Consider the following 24,674-nt stretch of genomic DNA (forward strand, 5'->3'; position numbering starts at 1 on the left):
CCAAGTGTGAAATGGAACATCAGCCTCCTGCTTCATTGGTGGGATGCAGCAAGGCAGGGTGCGGAGGGAGGGGGAGGGCGCCTGGTGTTTGGCCGGCAGATGGAACTGGGGCAAAACGGCGAGCTTTCTGGCACACGGCCCTTACAGAAAGGCTGCCGCAGGGGCTTCTTCAGGAAGGATCGGTGCGCTCGGCCTTCGTGTGTTTTTCCAACTATTTAGCGTCATTTGAAAAATTACCTCTGCCTGTAAACCTCACCCAGTTCTTAGGGTGGTACGGAGGGGTTAACTGGGCAACCCTGGTGAAAAATGATACGGAATTGTCGTTCATCCAGCCACCCTCACCTTCGTGTTGCCAGGTAGCTGGTGTCTCCACATGGGGCTCTTCCGGCTTTTTCTGAAACAGAAGTGTGAAAACCCATGCATCTGTCCATCTTTTTTCCCTGAATATTCCATCTCCTAGTCTTCTTAATGGTGGAAGTTTTTTTTCTGCAGCTTCAGGGACTACTTGAAGACGAGTGGAGGTGCCGAGGGCAGAGCTGGTCGTCCCGCTGCCCCGGTGTCCCGGGAGAGCCAGAAAGAGAGCAGGTGCTCCCGAAGCAGGGATTTCATTTTAGGTGTTAATATCAAGAGGTTTAGTTAAATCTTTGCCTATACTGTAAATTCGTTAACGTAGGTGCCAAAAGCTAAGCACCAAAATCCATTTTTGAGTTTTTCAATTTGTCTTGATTTCCAGAGCTCCTTATCTCGTATTGACTCAGGTATCTAATGACCCAATTCATCAAGTAGTTCAAGCATGTTGCTAATTTTAATCAAGTGCGTAATCCCACGTTTAGTTAGGCACACGTATAAGTATCTCGCTGAATGAAAAATGGGTATAAAGCCTAATTTAAGGCAAATCCCTGCTTGAGTATGTTGCCTTTGTTCTTCGTGAGGAAAACGAAAAAAGGAGTATTTTTGTAAGGAGAAGTTTTCAGGGCAGCCAACAGATCTTCAGCGTGGAGCCAGAAATCTGCAGGCGAGCTCTTCCCCTCCCAGCGCCGTCTGTAACGTATGGCAGCTGAGTCTCCTCCAAGCTCCTCCTCATCTGCTGACCCTCGCCTCCCTGACATCCATTCCCCTCGCCTAACAATGACAAATGGAGTTATAATATTGGTTGTTGAACCATAAGCTGTAGATAAATGTGCTTCTGAGAACCACCATTAAGTCCCTAAATGGATTATATATATTTGGTTTAGAAACCTAATATTTAATATTAGTGTACTCTCCAGCGGTTGGCTTTATTTCTCTTGATAATCTATTCCCACTCCATTTCCTTTTAGATTTCTAACCTCATTAAACCTTTCATATCGCAGTTATTTTCTGTTCTAAACAAAATTAAAGACACACCATCCCCAGGTTTTAAGAGTCTAATTTTACTCCCGAACTGGAGAAACACAGAGATAAACATTCTTTTCAGTGATGAATTTTAAAACCGCTTTACGAGTCAGCTGGAATTGCTAACCATATTGAGGACTGTAAAAGTCTGCGAAAGGCAGCATAATAAATGGTGCTTGAAATGGCATTTGTTGTATGGGAGTTCAGATGCTTACACGGTATCTTTCCCTCCTCAGGTTTGTATAAAATGTGAGGATGTATCTCACGTCGTACAGTACCTTAAGAATTTATAACGTTTGCTTCTGGTCTGATTGTCTGCAAAGAATCTCACTTACCAGCAGGGGTTCCTTAAATTCACATGGCCAGGAGAAAGCAGTATCTGTGTAATACTCTGCTCCCAGTGTGTGCATTAAACTGGTTTTTCTTGATCGAGGACACATTTCTTCCTTATCATCAGGCACTTTGGCACATTGCTTGTTCTGCTATATATATCAGTATTGCACTCTGCCGTACTAGACACATTACAATTGTGTTTGACCATTCTTCTTGTTGTACAATGCCCTGACCCCTACAGCGGCTGCTTTAAGAAAACATGCGGTTTATGTGGTGTTGAGAAGAAATCTGCAGGCTGAGGGAAGCTCAAAAATACATCCTCTATTTGCCCAAATCCGTTTCTCTTTCCCGTTTTCCTGTAAGGCCTGTAACACCTCTGCTAATTACCAAATGTATTTGACATGAAATCAGGGTTACACACTTCATAGCCCCTCTGCTCCTTCTCTTTCCACTCCCGCCAGCGTCATATGGCTGAATGGTGACATCACACCCGTGCGTGACAAGTCCATCGCCGCTGACACTGATCTCATAGGTAGAGGATCGCGGCTTCGCCGCAGGGTCAGGCAGGGGCCGAGGCTGGGCTGCAGGCAGCGTAGGTTTCTGTTCAAGAAGTCTTGTTAGGAGCGGCACCATTTTGGTTTTGCAGGGGAAGTGAAATCTTTCCATGAAACAGCTGAATAAGATCCCACGCGCACCCCTTGGTTTTTTTACCAGCGAGGTCTTTGCTGCAGACCTGTTGTATTTGGTGGCTGCAACAGTAGCCTGCATAGTTTTGCCACTTCTAATTCCAGTGCCAAGACCTGCGGTTTGAATACTAACAATTAGCACTTTGCACCTTAAAAAAACTTAGGTTCCCTTTGCCTCACGGCAGGGGAGATACTGTTATTTTCCACCCCTGTTCTGCAGGCAGGGAAGGTTGAGGCAGGGGCAGGGTACCCAGGATACTTGCGCTGCACGTCAATAGCCAGAATTACCACCAGCAGCTCCTGACTCCCTGTCCTTTGCTCATCTGTTAGTCTATAAGGTGAGAGCTAACATTTTAGGGATTTAAAATCAGAGACAGGGGTCTCTGCAATTTGCTGAAGCTCTCAACATGCCACAGGAGCAGGCCCGGTGACAATAGGCATTTGTTTGACATAGAAAAAATGATAGTGAAAATTGGCTGAGCCGTTTCTGATCACTGAAGTCCCTGCTGATAGCTTTGTGCTACTCTTGTTCAAATTCACAGTAAGAAACAGCATGGTGCTAATCGCTGAGAAGTTCTGGGAGAAGGCTGGTCAGCAGGGTGCTTATATGAAGAGTGATGTGATGAAATGATATGGAAATAGGTCTTTATCCTGACCCTTTCCCTCTCCCTTCCAATTGCGCGGAGCAGCTAACGATGACCAGAAGCTTTCCTGGCAAACTCCGACCAGCAGTTTTGCTAATTTACATTTGTTTTCAAGGGTTCAGCATCATTGTCTTTAATAGGATGCTCTTGTCCAGGACTGGGTTGTGGCTGTTTATGAGGTCCCTACATTTATGTTCTCCTTCTGTTTTCTTCCACCACACATAATGTCATTTTGATGAGGACAATGTCCTTGAGTGCACTGTGTTGCAAGAGGATGCGTTATTACCACAAGTCTATTTTCGGCCAGTTTTCACCAGGTTTATTACACCCGGTGAATTCATTACGCTCCCGCTCACCTGCGTTAGATACATGTGACAGTGTTATCATCCTCCTTTCAGAGGGCAGGAGCGGGCGGCTGAGCTGCTCAGTTTTAAGTTCTAATGGCTGCTTATTTAATACAGTTTTATCTTCACCCACCCATAGCAATCATCACCTTAAAAATCGCCTCCATTATATCCGTTCTGTTCTCCACTGCCGAACAAATCAATGCACCTCTGACAGCCTGAGATTGCGCGAGCGTGCAGGAATCCTGAGGAATCAATCGCACCCAGGTGCATCGGAGGGGATTAGTGGTTTTCCCCAGGGAGAAACGGCTGGCAATACCGGCCCCTGTTCTCATGACTCAGCAGCTCCACTCCAATTTCCCATTTCAAATACAGAGCAGCAAGCTCTAAATCTTCCATGCCTGAGTGCAGAGCGGAGAGCCCAATACAAAGTTACATTTCACTTTGTACTGACAGATGGAAAGCCATAATAACGTCCCTTTCCTCGCGGTGAGCGATGGGTTCCCACAACGCAGGATAGATGCGGAGTGCCACTGCAGAGGCACGGGCGGTGCCAGGAGCTGGATGCTCGCGTGAGAACCCAACGGATGTTGTTTGGTGTCTCGCCCTAGGCGGGGTAGTTGCCATCTGTTCTGTAGTGGTGGTCTCAGACTGTTTGCAGATCCTCTCTGGTAGCCCAAAAACGCTGGGGGTCGAAGCAGGCGAGGAGAGTGAGAGCCTCTCAGGTAATCAGTCTAGGATAGATTTCAGGTTAATAGAAGGTCAGGGCGAGGAAGCATGCTTCTGCTCCACTGCACAAGTGAAGGCGACAAAGGATTTTTGATGTGGAGTTGGTACTTCTCACCGATATTAAATTTACTCTTAGGCGTTGACATGTGGCTCCTGAATCAACCGACACTAAGCAGCCAACAGGGTGCAAGAGGCAGATCCTTGCAACTGTAAAATAGTGATAATCCTATGCTGTAATGTTAATGAGCCTCAGTTTTTCAGGCTTGCCATATGCATCCCCCCTGTTGGCTTTAGTAGACATTGCCATGTGTCAGAGGTCTAGAATCAGGCTTTTTTTTCCATTTCCCACGTTGGAAGAGACTCCTTTCTGCAGAGAAAATCTGCAAGTTTGCCTGTAGGTCAAAATAAAAAGTTTTTCCATCAAAGGAGCAAGAAGTTTCCTTCCCTTTGAGCTCACTGGTGCTTTCAGAAGCTCTTCTCATTTATGTCCAACGTGCCAAGTCAACTGTTGGTGTTCCTGTGTCTGAGTGTGTAGTAGACGCTCAGCATGCCTCGGACTGACTCTGCGAGTCGGGAGCAGATGTTGGCTCCACGGCAGGTCTGTGTCAGCAACGTGTTTTGATAAGAACAGACTATTCCCAGCTGGTTTCTGAAGAGTTTTTTTTCTCTTTTTCTCTGCTTTCCTCCTCTCTTGCTTTGAGCCCTTCTTCATCAGGCTTAGGGCATGCGTTCTGAAAAGATGTGCCCAGCTCTTTTCTTGACATTGTTTTATTTTCTGCATCATTCATGTTTTGAGGTGGTGTTAAAAACGTTGTCCTTGACATGGTTGGGAATCCCCCAAATTCACCTTTTCCCTCACTGACTAATTTCCCTGGAAGAAAAGTCTGCATTTCTTTCAGGCTGGCAAGAGCACGGAGAGCTGCAATCCCTGCTTAATGTAGCTCTGCCACCAGAAACCCAATAAAAATCCAGATTTAACACAGTTAGCTTCATCCATTCTGGGAGCTCTTGGTCCGCAGCCCAGGGCTGAGCTTTGGTATCACTAATCTGGGTGTGCTGTGGGAGATGGGCACAGCTGAGCCCAGGGAGCGTCAGCGGTGGAGAATCACGTCCAAACGGGAATGCGTTCCCTGCCTGAAGCCCAGCAGCGCTGTCAGCCAAACCACGGTTTCTGTCAATGTGTTACTGGCCTCCAAAGAAAGACTTGAAGAGGTGGAAGCTTGTGATGTCTCTCTAGATTAAATGTGGGAACCAAAGTTCACCCACTGCTCTTCTTATCTTTGATCAGATGCAGTGTTAGATTACTGTTAGAAGACTGTTGCATGGGTTGGGATAATTCTTTATTCCACCTCCACCTTCATGCATCTGCTTACCTGGTTAGTTGTGGTTGAAAAATCTTGCAATCCCTTATTTTAAATATATATGACATTGCTGCTGCCTTGGCAGGGCCGGAGCTCTTTGCCGGGCCCACGCTCATAGAGGATGCTTCAGAAAGAGATCAATTGGGAGAGCCTCTAGCCGACTTCCAGGCACGTTACTGAAGCAGCGTGCGACTGTGAACTAGTTCCTTGGCCTCTTTGTACTATAAATCTATAAAACCGGGGAAAAAGCAGAACCTCTCAGAGCTCCGGACAATTCACATCTGCTGTGTTCTCTTGGGTTATGGTGAAACTGTACGAGCCACGCTGGCCCAAGTAAATCACACGCCGTCTTTAGCAGGAGTCTGCAGCACCTGGCTGTTTGTTCACCTACCTTCTCCTCAAGTGTCCAAGTCCCCGCAGCAGTTTCTAGGCGAACAGCAGGTCCGGGGACTGTCTTGTAACGGGAAACCTCCGTTTCCCTTTTAACCAGGACTTCAACCCTGCAAAACAATCAGCTCTTCCCTTTCCATTGAGAGGCAGCAGTATCTAATCAGGTTTCACTCCTTTGTTGTATCTATTGATCCTCGGCACTGTAAGATGCAAATTGCCATGCCTGACAGGATTCAGGGTGTTTTATCATCAATGGAGAGTAATTATCCTTGGCTGCACCAATATTGGATTGTTAAGCCCCAGGATAATGCACAAGGTAAAGACATTTAGAAGGCAGTCCACCTTGGGGATTTGTGTAAATGTGATGGATAGAGTGAGAGCAGGATAGCTGAATTACAGCCCGCAGGGACTGACAGCTGCATGGGGGTGTAGCCTCGATAATCCTAACCGAGGAGATAGCGCTGCAGTTGGTATTGAGACACAGAGTGTGTCTAAAGCTGTAAGTTTCCCTTTCTGTTTAATCCCTGTAATGTGTATTCGCCGAAGAGGAAAACTTATGCAAGATTTTGAAAGGATTCTGTGCGCTTGCAAGACTGGCCAAGTAACTTCTTCCGTTCATTTATCTAACCATAATTCAAGCTTTTCATGCGAGCATATTTTAGAGGCACAAGGGGTTTGGGTGGTTATTCCTTTGTCTGAGGATTCCAATTCAATACTAAAAGCAGAATTATAAATGAATAAGTAGGAGATACTTTTCTCTTTTTTTTGAAAGTATCTGGTTAACCATTGCATATTCTGGTGTATAAAGTAGTTAAGCTGTCTTAGCTGTGGGCAGAAAATGTATGTCAACAGAGATGCCATGTTAGCTGACTAATCCTCAACTGATAGCAGCAAACCCGAAAGCAGACTCAGAGAAGAAAATCTCTATTTCTACAGTTATCCATATGGGCTGAGTCTTGTACTGGTCACTTGTTTTTTTTAAACCCGACCATTTCTATAGTTGCAGAGTAAATAAGAACAGAGATACAAAGGGGAAAAAGAGCGTTGGTGCGTGAGAACTGCTGAGATGAATGTTGAGGGTGGTTCCCAAAGACCGTCGGGCTTCGGATACAACACTGAACTTGCAGGCCACGAGTTCTGCTACCATGTTTTAATGTTTTTAGTTGCAGTTCTTTCTTGTCAAGCAACTCTTTGTGTTTGACCAAGGCCATGACTAAGATCAGCCAACTTGCTTGGCATGCAAAGCATGCTTTATTCTTGTTGAAGCTGCTAAGGACGCTGAGGAGTAAATGCCAGAAACTTAAGCAAATAGTCGGTGCTTCACCAGAACTGCACCAGATTTTGCAGCAACGTGCAGCTTTGTGCTGGCAGCACGTGCCCCGTGCTGCCACGGAGGCGTGGAGTTGCTGTAATCCAGCGGGATTTTCCTGACGTCCTTCACAAGCGCCCCTGGCTGCTTCATTTCACACGTTATCATTGAAGTGTGCAACAAGCTCCTTGCGTCGCTCCATACCTTCAGACAAGCAGGAAAGGGTTTCGCTCCACAGTCAGTGTTAACAGCAGTTTTGAAATAGGAGAAAATTGAGAAAGATTAAGAAAATTGTCTCGCATACCTACGCTGTTTGTCATGTTTTTAAAAGGGAGCGAGTCTCGCAGATGTTTCGATTGTCGAGTCACAAACACACCGCTCGCGAGGGTGGAGTCCAGGGGAAGTTGTGTCGGGGGGAATTGGCACCGCTGTTTCCTCTCTTCTGCCTGTCAAAATAGAAGGAGGTTCTGTGAATGAAGAAAAACAGTGCAATAGGAGCTGATGCTGGTTTGGGCTTCTCCCCCCCTGCGCCCTTGGCTGCCGGGGCACCCCAGAGCACTAGGGATGCCCTCCAGGGCCGTACGTGCCACTGGGGGAAAGCGGCTCCTGCAGCCGCCAGCCCCATCTGCTCTGCGCCGGGGCGCGCTGCTGAGCTCCGCCGGCATCATCCACTGCCCCGCAGGTAATCTTCCTGCCGGCTGTGAGCGCAGGAGCCCCGCGGCCGCTCGGGCAGATGCCGCGAGCGAGCAGCCTGGAGCCTCAAAAGCGTAATTGGCACCCTGCGGCACCGCGGCTCCCGCTTCGCCCCGCGTTCTCCCTGGGTGACCGCAGCGCCGCTCCGCCGGCGGTGCCCTGCCAGCCCACGGGCAGCCTGGGCGCGGGGCAGGCGTGCGTTAAGTCGCCCCAGTGCGTCAGACAGGGACAGCCTCAAGTAGAAGCATTCACAGATCTCAATGTGCATCTGCTGCTTTTCTGCCCACGCTCCCCCCGCGCTGCGAGGGGACGGTGGGGCTGCTCCGAGCTGTCGAATTTGTGGCTCATTTCTGGAAACGTCGGTGTATGTAGGGCATTATCTTTGGGGGAGCGTTGTTGCGTGCTCCCTCTTCCCCACAATCCCTCCTTTTTTTCCTAGAAGCGGCTCAAAACTGTACGGTTTGGCAACTGAAATCTGCCACGGCTCTTGGAATTCCGTGGGATGCGGAGAAGCGGGTCTCTGACCAGCTGACAGGCGTTCCCCGCAGCGCTAGCCATCGCTCTCAGCGGGCGGCGCAAAAGGAGATCCATATTGTAGCTTCCACAGATGAACAAATGGCAAAATCCCAAACACACCAATCCTGGAGCTTGGGGAACTCGAGATCTAAACCCCCATTTTGTCGCAAGGCCTAAAGCTGAATTAGACCAAGCCAAAAAACACACGAGCCGAGAGCTTTGGCCCTCGGGTGGGGGGAGGCACCGGTTCAGAACCAGGGCTCACGGCTGGGGCCGCTCGCGCCCCGTGGCACTGCGCCGTAACGCAAAGCCTGCAGGATCCCGCTGTCGGTACGGGCATTTTAGGCGATGTGTGTGCGAGTGGGGGGGATCGATACCGTATGGCATGCGTGTTAAAATAAAAACATGCGTGCACTCATGGCTGTATTTGCTATATTCCACACCAAAGTAGTTGTGTTTTTTTTTTTATTGGGAAAATTGTTAGATTTGATGGCGGTATATAATTAGCAGTTTGCCAGCAATGATTACAGGGCTCTGCTCCAGAATAAATGATGTAGCATTCCTGTGCATATAATATGGTGTACCACAAAATAGGAGTTGGAAAATTGCAACATTGCTGGATCATCATATATCTGACATGTTGAAGGGGTTTTTTTGCTCTGATAATTTATGAAAAATAGTAAGTATGGTGCACTGTGAACCAAAAGGCTTTCTTTGTTAAATTAACCACAATTGCAACCACAAATTACGGCTTCGCAAACTATAGATTTAAGACTGGCTTTTCATAAATAGAGCTGCTTTGTGTTTTAACAAAACATACATAAAAGAATGGAGCTGTACAATGATGCCAAAGTAGCACTTTCAAAATCATCAGCCCATTCAAGCCTTTGGAACACAATCATAATATTTGTTTAAAGTTTAATATCCAGAAAGGGAATTTGCAGAAATCCCAGAAGCTTAACACAGTTCTGGTGTAATTTCCGTGTGCCCTAATGAAATAATATCAAGATAGTGACCTTAAAAAGGTAGGTTTGTATACATTTGGAAGTTTCACTAGTGTAAGTGAATAATTGGTCACTAAGTGACTAAGCGAGGGTTCTGCAAAATGAAACGTGATGGAAAAGACCTTATGGGGATCTTTTTTATACATAACACGTCCACTTATGCGAAGGACCCGAATCTTTCAGGGTAGAAGGAGCTGTGCCAGTTTCTACCAAAGGTAAATTTGCCCAGAGAGAGTTTTCTCCAAAACCGGATGATTGCTGTAGATTTCTCCAAGTTTTAAAATATCCTACAGATTATTGGCATGCTCATCCCGATTTTGAAAGGCATACTTTTGGCAGCAGCAAACCGAGGCGGGCCATGTGTTAACATCCTGGTTTAGCAATATGTATTCCCACATGCTAAGCTCGCGTACAAATGCAGTTTTTATTGCTGTTGACTTCAAACAAAGATGCTTTGACATCTAAAGTTGTATATGTTACAGATGCAATGCTAACCATGCTCGTGCTGTATATTTTAGGATGAGCTGGCTGTGGTCCCAATTATACAATCAAGTATAAACACTCCTAGGATACAGGGCCCCATACGGAGAGTCACTTATCTTTGTTGTGCTGTGTAGTACTGCGCTGTAACATCTTGCCGTGTCTGATATTTCGTACTCCAGCTCATTTGCACATTGTTGCTTAACACAATATATAAATAACATATAGGAGCAGGCAGCATCGCTCGTCTTCTGACTTTGAACGTGGAACAAGTATCGGTAACGTATTGCTTCGCCGCTCCCAAATCCACAGCCCGAGTGTCGCCTCTCTAGGACGGTGGCCTCTCTGTTACCTTCCCACTCCGTATTTTCTCATCCTTACACTAACAGTGAGAAGGAGGATAATGATCCAGTTGGGAAGCTTTTCTGAAGGGGGAAAAAAAGAAAAAAAAAAGCGTATTTATTGGCCAAAACCTTTTGTGTAAGTAGAGGAACTGCAGTTTAAGGCTTGGTATTTTGAAACAGTGGTTGGTGGTTGGCTGGTCGGCTTTGCAGCAATAGGTTCATCTTCTGGAAAGAATCCTTTGAAAGTTGAGTAAATCATCCTTCTCCTTCCACCGCTGTCCTCAGAAGGAAACCAGGGTTACTTCTGCACCCATCTTTAGAAGAAACCTGAGCTTGTAAGGGCCAGCTGAGGCTATCTTCTTCTGTCTCCATAAAAGCTCCAGGTTTTGTCCTGGCTGCTCTAACAGCGGGCGCTTGGGGTGGGAGGAGGTTACCCCATTTTCACTTGGATTCATCCCCTGCCTATTCCGTTTAGACTTTCCCCAACCACAGAAATCCTGCCGCTCCTTTCATTTGCATCCAGGGGATAGTCGAGCAGGCGCTTTCGATGTGTAGAAGCACCCCCTCACCTCTCGGCAGCATCCCCCTGGGGTCCCGTTTGCAGGCTGACTGCAGCGGGGTTTGCCAGGAGGGGGGTCCTGGGGGGGCTGACGGGTCCAGGGGGAGATGGGGGGCCCCGGGGGCTGCGCCACGCTGGTGACCACACTTGGCAGGGGTCCTAAGTAGAAGTCTCGCCCATCTCCCTGTGTCTGCGTTCTTCAGAGATAACTGGATTTGTGCTTAAGGTTTTCACCCCTGTAGCTGGCAGCGTGTATGGGAGCTCTTGTAATAATAATTATCTGTAAATATTTTGCATCTAATTCTGAAAGGTTACTTCAAAGAAACATTGCTTCATATCGCTTGGGATCTTTTCTTCTGTTGAAATACACATTCATGAGTGAAGTACTGAAATTACAAGGATGTTTAGAGAATCACAAAGGTATTTATTCTTGTCCTGGCTAGTTTATAGTAGCAAAAATTGCAAGTGGAAAGGCTAAGAAAATGTATTCTAAAAACAAATGTGTAATTGTTTTGTTGAGAGTTGGAGTCAACAGTGTTTATTCATGAGGCTTAGCTGCCCCAGGCGAGAGCAATCAGACTGGAGGTACCACCTCCTGTATCCTTGTTCTCTTTAATTGGAGCCATAGCCTTGGATGCCCCGAGGCGAAGGGCTGTCTCTAACTGTATTCTGTTCGGTTTATGAACATTTGAAAGCGCAGTGGAAAAAAACATTCTTTTGTTTAGACAGTTTCAGGCTTCCCCTCCCTTTTCTGTTCAGCAAGTGAAAATTGTATGTCAAAATTAAGCTCTCGAGCGGCTATAGATTTTGCATGTAATGTGAGACTCCAATGGCTAAATAGTTCTGCGGCGCGTTCGCTGTTAGGCCTAGGAGCGGAGCTGCGCGTCACCAGCAAACACAGGGGCGGAGAGCGGCAGCCGAGCCCCCGCGCCGCCTGCAGCCGGGGCCTGCCGGGGCTCTCGGCAGCAGCACCGGCAGCTTCGGGTGCCTGGCAGGCAGCCTGGCGCGCCGCGCTGTCCCCCCGCCGGGCTCCCTCTCCTCCCAGCGCGCGCGTTCTTTTCAAGCAAATCAGAGCATATTTTAACAGTTTCGCTGCAAATTCCTGTGTCACTTGAGTTCTATTTTTAGGCCCTGGCGAGGGTACCTAGCGCAGCTACCAGCCTAGAGACAGATTCAATAAAAGATTCAATAAAACTTCTCTCCGGCTGCCTCCCAGCAGAAGCCCAGGTGGGGGCACGCAGCGCAGGAGGCAGCTGGCGTCTCTTGTTGAATCTAGCCCTGAGTTTAGCCAAGCTCTTCCTGAGCGTTTCTCTACTCCCTCTCCTGTAAAATCCTGATTTCCTCATGACATCTTTATGCAACGCTACGGTTAAGTGCTTTCTCCTTCTATTGTCGGCACTGCCAGTCTCAAACTGCTTGAAGCTTTTTAGCTCCAAAATAAGAAGCGTGGCCTGGCTCGGGGTGTGAGGAGGGTCCTCCGTGCTCTCTCCCAGCACCAGTCCAGTCTGACAGAGCCCAGACTTGAGGGAGGGCTCTCCACTTGGGACGGGTATCGCTGGTAGAGAGGGTGGCTGTGATCCTGCAGCCTTGAGTCAGGCCTGAGTAAAACCGATAGCCACAGCCTATCTCATCATCTCATCTCATCTCTCTGCGAGCACTCGTGCTGCCCCTGGCGTTCCAGCACCTTCAAGAGATAAGGACGAGCTTGGTATGGGGTCCCTCATGTGATCTGCTCACACCGCGCGTAAGGTGTCGGTGGTCAGATAGCATCTTGAAAAGATGAGAAAACGAGAATACACCCCGTCTAAGCTTCACTTTCACATTGCACCAACCCGGTGCCTGGCCACGCTGCTCCAAGAGGAGAGTTCAAGCACGTAACGCCCACTGTTGTCATGTCGGTTTGCGCATCCGAGGGCTGAGAACGCTAAATAAACATCTGAGATTGCACCCTGCGTGCACCACTCACCCACCAGTCCCCCGCCTTTCGGGAAGGGTGGCAAGCGGTTTCCGCCGCCATTGGTACTACTCAGGTTCCTTCCGTCCCGCTTCAAGCCAGCTTTGCCCCCCCACTGCGTCCGGCTGCAGTCGGAGGTAGGGAAGAAGGACAGTGTGACAGGTGACGGGTGGGACGAGTCCTTGGCGCCAGGAGCACCGGCCCTGTGCTGGCGGTGACTCGCTGCTGGCTCGTCCTCCTCTCCAGGTCCGTGTGAATGGAGATGTCGAGCTCTTCGGAGCCCTTCCTAGGGAACGGCCTTTCATTTGCCACGTCTTCTTAAAACAAAGTTATCGAGTGGTTTACCAGATACCCCATATTTTCTAGGAAATTGCTCCAGCCGTAGCTTCGCCGCGGCAAATAGCAAGGTTTTAGAAGGCACCTATTTATTTAGTTATTTCATGCAACTGGTAAGGCTTAAGAGCCGTCCCTGAATGATATCAGTCCTAGTAAGAAGTGTGTCATAGCTCCGGAGACTTCATCTAAATAATCACGTGCTTTCTGGAGCACAGTTTTCAGATTTAAGCTTCAGATTTAAACTTCTGGTCATCTTAGGAACGGACCTCCCCTTCCGTCCCGTCTCGTCGCCCCCGATCCAGGGTTGGACCGTCTGGAGGGCGGCACAGTATTTGCTGCCTGTTTGCCTCGACGAACGGCTAATTCCCGCTGGGATCGGTCGGGGTTTGCACCGGGGCCGGCAGGCTCCTCGGCTTCCTTGCCGAGAATATTTGTTTAAATGCAGCAAGTCCTTTCTGCGGTGTTGTCTTTGCAGAACGCGGAGGGGCGAGCCTTTTGATGTTTGTATTTACAGTGTTTTCACATCTGGATGTCATTTGTGACACAGGCTCTCCTCCTTCTTCTATCCCCGCGTCTTCCTGTAAAATTCATTTTGAACATACAAGCTCATGTGGCTTTAATGTGTAGTAGTCGGCCAATGTATTTAGCAGGCCTGTAGTAGGCCAATAAAGAGGTACCTTGGGTCGTGCTGTGCGCTCTTGTAAATTTATCCCGAATTAACCCTGATTGGCATCCAGCTCCCCTGCTGTAAAGATACAGATGTGCGCGCTCTCCGACATCTGCTGTTTCACGAGGAGCTGTGCCATAAATCCACGAACCCCGGTGACCCGGAGCCTGGGCCGAGGGTTTCGGGGCTGCGCGTGCTCCCGTGCTGCGCAGCCGGGACTGCTCGCCGGGGCGGGTTGGTGCAGGGCGCGGGCGGCCGCGCTGCTGGCCGAAGGGCAGCTCCGTCCTCGCATCTTCACACGAAAGCCCTGCCGGTGTTGCAAAAGGGTGGTGTTCTCCCTGAGCAACACCAAGACGCGGCCTCCGGTGTAAATGCTTCTTGTGGCTCCCGTTTCATGCGAGCGGTTGGAATATCCTTGTCCGACAGGTTTCTTTGCGGCTCGTATTAATTCAGCTTCGTCTTTTAAAATGCAAACTCGGGCATGGCGGAGCAGGCTCTTTCAGCTGCCTTTACTTGCAGAGGAAAAGCAGGGGAAGGAGATCAGTCAGAGCAGCCGGAGCAGCGTCGCTGCAGTCCTGCAGTCAGCCAGGATGCGAAAGGGAAAACATACCCATCAATTTCTAAACGTCAGCAGAGATCCCCTGGAAATTATTTATTGCGTCTGCTGTCGTATTTAATGATTTAACAATATACTAATAATCATAATATATTAACTTTGTGTAGTGATATACCAATCAATATAAAATAATGAACACGTCTAATGGATTTAATAGTATACAGATGTTTGCTGCCTTTCTCCCTGAAGATTTTCAGATACTTCCTCAAGGCTGGCTGCAAGCGGCGCTCCGGCGGTTCCGTCCCCCTCCCCGAGGGGCAGCCGCAGCGCCGGGGCCTGGCGTCGACACCCCGAGCGGCCGCGCCAGGGCAGGCGGTGCGGGCCGGGGCCGTTCGGGGTGCATGGGCAGCGGGCCGGGGGGCTGCGGGCCGCAGAGGGGCTCGCCCCGTCCCTGGGAACCCCCTTTGCTGCGGCAGGCGCTAACCGGGCGTGCCAGGCGCCGCGGACCGCCAGCGCCTGTGGCCATTGATCAAGCTTTTATTAAAGCAACGATGAATCACTGCAATAGTAATTATATTTTAAATATACCTACTAACAACTGTTTTGCAATGCGAAGGTTAATCACGATTAAACATTTCCTTTGCTTTTCTCTTCTCCCTCCGCCCAGATCCAAATCGCCTGGGGGTCTGAATGCATCTCAGGGACACGGAGGGCTGCAGCTGAGGAAAATAGAGGGAAAGGAGTCCAACCTCAGCCCTTCAAAAGAACGGGCTGGGGAAGGAAGCCTGCGCGCAGAGCGGTAACATGCGCTCCCCGGCCGCGTGCGTGTGTGCACAGGCCGTGCACGCACAGGCCACACACGCACCGTGCACGCGCCGCCCCTGCGAACGCCCAGCCACCGGCTGTGTGCGCGCGCACAGACCGCACGCACGTGCAAGCTGCACGCGCGCTGTGCGTACGGCCAGGCTTCATGCATCGGTACAGACTGTGCATGTGCATGGGCACCATGCGCACGCGGACCATGCTCACGCTGTGCACACACTGACCGTTTGCACGGGGACAGGTCTCGCACAACTGCACAAAGCTGTAGACCATGTGTGCACACACCCCACGTGCCCCGTGCACCTACAGACCACATGCACACAGATTGTATACCAGGCTCTTGCACGCCTGTGCTATGGACGTGCAGCCATGTGCATGCTGACCATTTGCACAGGCACAGATCACGCACAACTGCACAAAGCTGTCACCATCCACACACACGCTCCCACACACCCCCTGTGCACCTACAGACCACACGCACACAGATTGTGCACGAGGCTCGTGCGCACCTACGCTGTGCGCACACAAGCCGCGCGCACACTGACCATTTGCACAAAGGACATATCGCACATGGACCGCACAAAGCCATGGACCACGTGCACACACACACCTCACACGCCTTGTGCACCTACAGACCACATGCATGAGGCTCGTGCGCACCTGCGCTGTGCACACACAAGCCATGGACCATGTGCGCGCACACACACGCGCCGTGTGCCCCTACGGACCACGCGCACACAGATTGCACGCGCAGCTCGTGCACACCTGCGCTGTGCACACGCTGACCGTTTGCCCAGGCACAGACTGCGCACGGGCTGCACAAAACCACGGACCATGTGCACGCACAGCCCCCACGCACGCATCCACCCCCCGTGCACCTTCAGACCACGCGCACACAGACCGCGCGCGCGGCTCGTGCTTACCCGCGCCCCTCCGGCCCACCCCCGCCCCACCCGTGCACACGCACGCCGCGCGCACAAACGCGCCTGCTGCACGTGGATCGGGGCCCCGCGCGCGCTCTGCGCGCGGCCCGGGGGCGGGGCGGGGAGGGGGGAAGCATTGCACGGGGGCGCGCGAAGCGCGCGCGCCCGCCGCGGGACCGCGTATGCGCGCGTGCCCCGGGGCGGGGCGGGGCGTGGCGGGAGAGGGCAGGCGGGCGCGCGCGAGCCGAGCCGCGATCCGCGTCTCGTGGCTGGATTGGTCTGGCCTGGCGGCGGGCGGCGCGCGGGGCGGGCGGCGCGCGGCGCGGGAGCGGAGCGGGGCAGTGCGGGAGCGGAGCGGGAGCGGAGCGGCCGAGGAGCGGGAGCGCAGCGGGCTTCGGCGCGGTCCCTCCTCGCCCATGTTTGGGAATAATGGCTACCGAGGCGTGAATCACAAAAAGAAAGAAAGAAAGAAACCCGCCGCCGGGGGAAGCCCCTACATGGGGCCGGGCTGGGGCTGCCTGCGGGGCTGAGCCGTGCCCCCGCCCGCGTCGGATGCCGGCCGGAGCCGCCTGCCTCGCTCGTCTGTACTGGCCTGCTGCTTGGGGCTTTTTTTTTTTACAATTTTTTTTATATCTATATATTTTTTTCTTGCCCTTTTTTTTTTTTTTTTTTTTTTTTTTTTTTTCTGTGTGTCTGGGCTTTCCGCCCCGCCGCGGCCCCGCGGGTGATGGAGCCGTAGCACCGTCTGCGCGGCGGTTGCGGGGCTGACCGGGGCGGGGAAGGAGGGGGAGGGCGCAAACTTTGAGCCCCGGCGTCGGCCAGCGGGGGAGGGGGGGGGGGCGCAAAACAAAACAAAAAAAAAATCCAAAACCCAAACGAGGGGGAAAAAGGGAGAGGAAAAAAAGAAAGGAGAAGAGACGCGCTGCCTGCACCCCCCCGGGAGGAGAAGGAGCGAGCGGCGGAGGAGGAGGCGGCGGCGGGACCCCCCGGGCCGGTGCCGCTGCGCGGGGGGGGAGGCCCGAGCGGCCTCGCCCCGTGGATCGTCCCGCGGGGCCCGGCCCCGCTCGCCATGGCCGCGGGGTGAGTACCGGCGGGTGGGCGCCCTCCGCGCCGGGGACCCCCCCACCCCGACCCCCCGCGACCCCCCGCGCCTCGGCGGCTTTGCGGGCAGGCGGGAGGGGGCAGGCGCCGCGTTCCGCCCGGTGCGGTGGTTGCGCGTGTGCGGTTTGTGTGTGTTTCTTTTTCGCTCTCTTTCCTTTTTTATTTTTTAATCGGTGCATTCGACGAGGTGGTTTGATTTTTTTTTTCCCCCCCTGCCGCGCCGGTTGCTCGGTGCCACCCCACCCCCCACCCCCCCCAAAGCCCCGCGTTCCCCCCGGGGGGTCGCTCCGCGCCCCCGCTCCCGAGTGGGTGCTGGGCTGCGGCGTGGGGACGCACAGACCGGCCCTCACCCGCGCGGGTGGGTGGAAAAGGGGGTTTTGGCGGGGGGAGGGGGGGGAGACTGGGCGTGTTTAAATAACATAATAATAATAAAAAGAGCCGTAGCAGCGAGGAGCCGCCGGGATGCGCCGTGCTCCCAAAGCTGCCTTTTTTCACCCCGTTTCGCACATTCTTCTAGTGCGACCGCATCGCACCCCCTCGCCCCCAATTCTAAGGGGGGGGAGGGGGGTTGCATCGCTGCCTCCGTGGGGTGGGGGGGGCTGCGTGGGTGAGCCCGGCTGCTACCCCGGCTGCTCCCACCCACGGGTGACCGCGGCGGCCGCCCGCGGAGCGGCTCCGCTACGGGGAGCTGCCCCTTTCGGGGGGGCTGCCGGCCGAGGACGGGGTTTGTCTGGGATCGCTGGCTATTAAAAACGCTAAAACCCCCCCCTAAAAATCTGTAGCCCGTGATTAACCCCTTCAGTGCAGACCAGAGTCCCTCTACTCACAAAGAATAACAAGTTTGCAAATGGTTTGCATGGGGGTTTGGGTTTATTTTCCTTTTTTTATATATATATATAATTTTATTTTCCGTGTCTCTCTCGGCCTCAGCAATAACCGAGCCCAGCAGGTTGTGGTGGCTGCTCAGGCGTCGGTCGGGTCCCACCTTCCGCACCCTGCTCTCGAAAGAAAAATTTAATCCAATTAAGAAATTAAACCTTGTGTGGTTAAAAGTGACAAATTTGAAAAGGGGGCGGAGGGAGATTTCCAGGTCACTGGTTAACTGAAGACGGTTTGGAAAAAGAGCTCAGGAATAAGGCGAGGGAAGGAAAGAGGGACCTTTTTAAATGGCAAAGGCTCGGGCGTCTCTGAAATTTCAGTTGTTCTCCAGGCTTGTAAAAATCTTCTCGAAGTTGCGCGTTTATCTCGGGAGGCTGCGTGCCAGCTAAATCTTCTCCAGGCGTGCCCTGATTTTTTTCGTAACGTTACAGTATCTGAGGTCCTTTTAACCTAATTTTGTAACAAAGATAATTTCTTGTTATGTAACTTACTGTTCTGAATGATTGCTTTGGGTCTTGGAGCTCGTCCTTAACCGCTCTCCCCTGTGCCGCAGAAACCGGGGTTATTTACTTCGTTATCAATCCTTGAGAGAAAGCCTCGCTCGACCGGAGGCGGCTGCTAAGGCGTTGCAGGGAACAGGGTCTTCCTGCTCCTCTTTCTAGAGAGTTACATCTCTGCTCGTCCCCGATCAGAATTGACTTCCAGAGGTTTATGTTTATGTATAAATCCGATTTTCCCCCCGTACCGACTTACAAGGGCGAGCTGCTGGATTTACACGCGCAGCATTAACTTCCCACGAGCGGCAGGCTTCTAATGCTCTCTTCAAGAATTTTCTTCTTTGCTGACAACAGTTCCCTAAAACTGCCTTGTGCTAAAGCCAAAAGGCACTACTTGGGCTGCCGGATTCGCTTTCCCCGCGGAGATTAACACCCTACACAGGGCAGGCAGTCATTGACTTAGTTGGGCACCAGGTTTTTCCTAGTCCAGAGTGATTTTGGGTTAGCTTTTTTTTTTAATTTTACTTTGTTCGGGAGGTGGGTTATTCTGAGGGAAACCTTAAGCCTTGTTAATCAGAGAGGGGCAGTCTGTTCTCATAAACAAGCGAAGGAGCAAAATATATCCCGGCGCTACTCTACCGGGACGTGCGGTCATCTGCTGGACCCCGCGGCCTGCACCGGCTCCATCGAGCAGCAGCGTCGCGAGTCGCGCTGGTATTTTTAAGTTAAAAAGGGATTGGATTATGCTTCAAATTCCAGGGACAAACTACAGCCCTTCAGCAGTAGTTGATATTTGTTTTGCTCTGATTTTGCAAGAACGTTGCCATTGGAAGCGGTAACTTTCACTGAGGAGCACGAATGTTAGTGTTTGCTGCTGTTACTTTTTTAAACTAAAAGCTGTTAAGATGTTTAAGGGCGAAATGTTGACAAAAGTGGTGATGAAAAGGGCTGCATTCTTCAGTGAGCCAGGCTGTGCCGCACCGTACTTTTGGAAAGCACAGATGTGCATGTCATTTTCTGCCTCAAATCTTTTCTTTCTTTCTTTTCTTCCTTCCTCTCCCATCCCCCCACCCCCACCCACCCCCACCCCCCCCCGACTCCCAGCATCCTTGCGTTGAGTGACCCATAACAGCAAGGGGTTGTGGGGTCTGGGTATGTCTGAATACGAAGCAGCCTTTTTAAAGCTGTTACAGAAGATTCAGCCGAGTAAAATGATTCGTAGTGCCAGGATAGGAAATGCACGCTGGTTAATTTTAATGTGTTTATGAATTTACAAGATCTGAAGTCAGGCAGGTACAAGAATGTGTTGCTCTGCCCTTAATAGCGTGTTTGACCAAAGAGTGGCATTTGGCATCAGAAATGGAGATTTTAGGGTTTCTCGCAGTCTTTTATCCTTCTGAATAAAGGTGGAAATTCTGAACTAGGTAAAGAAACATACGGTTACCAGAAATTATTTCCTAGACTGATCAATTACTAGGAGATGTAATGAGAAATGCTCTCCTTAGGGAGAGGAAGGAGGGATTGCCATTACATAATATCCCTTGGGAGAATCTCTGTATCACGTAATGTGGTTGGTGATGGAGCATTTGGGGAAGATGCCTGTGGATGGGCGTTCGTTCTTCAGGTTCATGTAAGCAAAACACATTACTGAAGAATAGGCATGTTAAAAGTAGCACTGATACATTAGTAGGTGGGTGTTTTGCCTCTGTACACGTTTCTTTTGTTCTCATAACTACTATGTAAGAGATTAGGTAACCTTAAGATTAAAACGTCCACAAAATGAGAGATGCTGGTGAATAATTTCCTTGCTTATTTAATGCCAAGAGTAAACCATTAAGGGCTTATGTTCTGTCGTAGGCGTCGTTAAATTATTTCTGTTTATCTATTGAAAATAGGTCCCGAGGAAGAGAAAATCTCTAAGCTTAATGGTGTAAACACCACTGACCTTATCCTCATGCTGGTGAAAATGAGATGTATAGGAATGTGTATACGCGACGTTGTGGATTCATTGAAACTTGGTAGCTGGATACGAGTTTTCAGAGTCCTCGTAACATCCTGAGGGTTGCCTGGGAGCTGGCGTTGGGGTGGAGAAGAAAGCGCTTGTTAAAAATGACTTAACTACAGCCTTAGGTTTTTAGTAGCAGTTGCCTTAAACAGGAAAATAATTCATCTCCACACACCTGCCCTTCAGCATTTTTCACACCCGGAGCCGCGCGAGCGGTCAGCCTCCGGGAACCGAACGCCGAGCTGGCCGGCAGCGCCACGGGCTCGGAGGTGTTAAAACCAACACGGGAGAAAGGTGAACAATCTTCACACCTCGGTCACTGCTGGGGAATTTGCCTAATTTGAGCTGCTCGTTTCAAAATCTTGAGTTGCTGGCCATTCGAGTAATTCTTTTCAACTGGCTTGCCCGGCTTTTGTCCCCCGAGCGAGCGAGGCAGGTGTTCCAGCTTTGCGCAGATCGCAGCAGCCGAGGCGGCGCAGTGACCCCTGATGGTGGCTCTGCTAATCGAGGCAGGTTTGCAGGGCTATCACTGTTTTTAGGAAGTTAAAGGTGCGATGGCTGTTTTGAAGCCCAGGCCCCGATTTGAGCGTTTCATTGATAATATTTTGTAGTATTTTGTGTGCCACCTCGTGGCTGCCTGGGCAAACTGCACTTGTTGAGGTGCGGCTGCGTTTGGGAAGGACGGTCGCAATTTTAGTGTCTTCTCGATGGTTTTATTCTGCGTGTCGGTTATCCGTTGTGATTCGCCTAACGTTGGCTCGGTTACGAGATCCTGGGCGTTGGAAACGCAAACCAGAGCGGCGGCCGCTCGCTGCTGAGCGGCGTGGTGCTTTCAAAGTTTGAGGCAGGGCTTGCCTCTGCAAAAAAGTGGAAGGCGGTGCTGGATTTAAGCACTGAGAGTTTGCATAAAGGAATTAGTGACGTTTTTGCGCCCTGTGGGAAAGGTCACCATCAAGGAAACTGAAAATATATGTGACTGATACCGGTGGAAGGACGTGACTGCAGATGGGGACGCTGGGGTGGTGATGTCCCTCGCCGCCCTGTCCCGTTATCCTGCCAGAGTCTTACAGATAAGGCCCCCGGCATTAGCCATCGCACGGGCACGGTTTAGCGCGCGAGCATCTCTCAGGTGGCTAATGTCATTTTCAATGGTGAGGCCGGCAACCTGTGACCGTTGGTTCTTGTAAACATAAACTAGGATGGCGCTGTTGACATGGCTATAGAAAGACAAGTTCTCCAAAACATCCGTTTGTATCTTCTATGGCTGCGTTGAAAGGGTTAAAGATAAATAAAGTGTGTATTCTTTAGTACTATAAAAATAAAAACCTCACTTTCTGGTGGGTGGTGGTAGAAAAGGTAGAGTTTACGTGAAGACAGCATTTTAAGGCAGCTGTGTGTATTGTTACCAAAGGTATTTCTAGCTTACTTACAAAATGAGATTTTTTAAATATATATATTTTTTTAAAAAAAATTTTTTGAAAGTACTCATCCTAGCTTATGTTCTTGTGGAAAAAAATGTTAAATTGCCATGGAAGGTAGCTACAGGATTTTTAATATTAAGTTAAAGCGAGCTGGGTATGTTGTTCGCCGTAATGTTTCTGTGGGGGGTAAAAACCATCTGCAGGTGGATGCTGTCTCTGCAGTAACTGCTATACCCGTTATGTCCCTGGTTCTCCTTTGGTATAAATCTTGGGCTTTTTTTTTTTTTTTTTCCCATGGAATAATCAACAATAAAAAGCGTTTGGGCTGTTAAGATACCTGCAAGTAGATCCTTACTCTGAAGCTGTAGGTTATAAAGTTATAGTAGAGCCTGCCTTCAAAATGGTTGGAAATCCTTCATAAATACCTCTTTGCCACATACCTCCTATCTCCCTGGATGATTGGCTTTCTAGCAAAGCTTTCCGTAGAGGGTGTACTGTAATCCTTTTATGTTTCTTCTTCAGTGCAGATTACGCAGCAAGAAATAATTAGGAGATTAATTTTCACCTGTCACTGCCAATAATAGATAACCTTGATACGGTGACAGGGCTCGGAATTTGGGGAACGGAAAAGCGTTTAACCCATCGTGATTGCTGCAGGGACCAGGCAGAAAATGGTTGCCAGAACACGACCTCCCTGCTCGCTGTCACGAAAAGGGAGAGACGTGTTAGCCTTTCAGCTTCCTCGTCTCCCGCGAACGCTTTGCATTTATCCGCCGACGTGCGCTGTAAAATTTCGCTCTGTGCCGCAACGGTGCCGCACGTGCCTCGTGCTAATCAGCCCGGAGCAGACGTCGGAGACCTTTGCAGCCTAGTCTTTTAATTCAAATGCAGTTCTGTTGCTTTTCATGATTTCAATTCCCAATCTGACTGGTATTCCTAGTCTGCTAGGGAAAGGAGCAAACTAATGAAGATGGCTTCATTAGGCAGAGTGCAATTTAGCCCTTGCTTCTCTCCAACAAATGCAGCTGAAAAAACATCCCAGAAGTAACTGTGCTTTTGGTCTTTGGAGAAAGCAGAGCTGAGGTGTTTCTGCTGCCTTTCAAAATTAATTACTAGCACGCATCAGGTGAGCTTAAAAATGTAGCCTGCGCTCTAAGACAGGGAAGGTAAATGGGAGGGAAAAAAAAAAACCCAACACCTTTCCCCTTCCGCTTCTTTTTTTTTTTTTCCTCTTCTTTTGTGCTGAAGTTTAAATCTACAGTCTGTTGAAAATGTAATGGGAAACCGGCCTACAGAAAATGCCATTATTCATATCATCCTGAGCTCATTTATTTTATCTGCAATAGTAATGATAAGACAGGCTGCTTGGCAGTGCTGATAAGCTGAGAAATATCTTAGAGCTATTTGTAAAAGTTAAAGCAGATCTTGGTACTGAGAGATAGGGAAACTGATGAGCCTTTGGGCAATCTGCAGAGCTGATAAAGATTTTAATAGGAAGGCCTCATTAGGATTAGGGAGAAGATCTATTATCTGGGATTTACACAACACAAACGGTGGGGCAACTTTAATTTTTGCTTCTTTGTGCATTAAATACTGTTGCTGAACGTGAAGCCTTCTAACTCCGATCTGGATATCTCGGTACGTTCAAGGAGCCATCGCCAGCTGTTGGCCGAGCAAAGGGGGAAGGGCGGTTTGTGCGGGAATGCGTTTGCCACGCGTGAGAAAGGCCAGGCCATCGTATTCGGGGGCTTTTGGAGGTGCAGAAATAGAGTGGTTTGCAAGTGCCTGGGCAGGAGGTGTTCTCAGCAGCGTCTCTGCTCTGTCGTGAACAATACTTCTAACCTTCTGGCCATGAAAAGCACCTTTAGAAAGCAATGAACCCATTGCTGGTTCTCTCGACGGTGACACTGAGATACTGTTACTGGAGTGGATAGCTTGTCTGCCCAGTTCAGCTTAATGGGGTGCTAACTCCGAGTCCCTCAGCTGTGGCTTTTTTTATTAGTCGCTATCACCCTGTGGATAAAGCTGTTCTAGGGGAGGAGATGTCTCCAGTGCAGGAGTACTGGGACGCGGGGGAGCCGAGGGAGAGGTTTGCTAGCTAGGCAGCGGGACTGACAGTAGCACCCCGTGCATTCTCGTTTGTGCGACATACAAGCCGTTTGCTTTTAGAGGACCCTTAGTGTGTGCAAACGCCCGTCGCACGGGCTCAGCTGTGTTACTCTTCACACTTAGCGCGATACGTAAGGTGCATGTAAGCTGCTGCAAGGGCATTAGTTTTTCCAGGGTTTACAGATGTATTTATTACTTTTTTCTCAAGGACCATCTAGACTTTTTTTTAATTGTGGTTGAACTGGATTGTAAAGCAGGAGGAGAAGCCACGCTGGAACATTCTTTGCTTTGCTTTTGAGGTCTAAGCCATGTTGTAACCTGATTCTGCGAACCTACAGTTTAAACCATTTTTACATGCAGCTGATGAGGTCTAAGGCAGATGAAGGGTTTTGTTAGGTGATGCCCACGCCGGCTGTGCCGTGCCACCTGTGACCACACCTGTGTTGGGGAGGTCTCTGGGTTCGCACACGAGCACACACGACTACAGGAGTCTCAGCTTCTCCCCCATTTTTGTGGCACAGACCAACTCCTCTCCTGCTGCTGGATCAAATAACCCTAGCCGTGACTACAGTAACGTTGCTTGCATGGAAGAGGAATATTTGGAAAGTATGCACTTGTATTTTCAGTTGTCTTTAGTA

The 24,674-nt window shown here is 50.1% G+C and overlaps 1 protein-coding gene across 25 annotated transcripts in view; it reads left to right on the forward strand.

Moving 5' to 3' along the window:
- Positions 1-24,674, forward strand: part of FBRSL1 (fibrosin like 1) — a 553,269-nt gene that overhangs the window by 426,693 nt on the left and 101,902 nt on the right. The window lies entirely within an intron of this gene.

Source organism: Phalacrocorax aristotelis, chromosome 15 (genome assembly GCF_949628215.1).
Source record: "Phalacrocorax aristotelis chromosome 15, bGulAri2.1, whole genome shotgun sequence".
In the NCBI taxonomy this organism is placed as follows: Eukaryota; Metazoa; Chordata; class Aves; order Suliformes; family Phalacrocoracidae; genus Phalacrocorax; species Phalacrocorax aristotelis.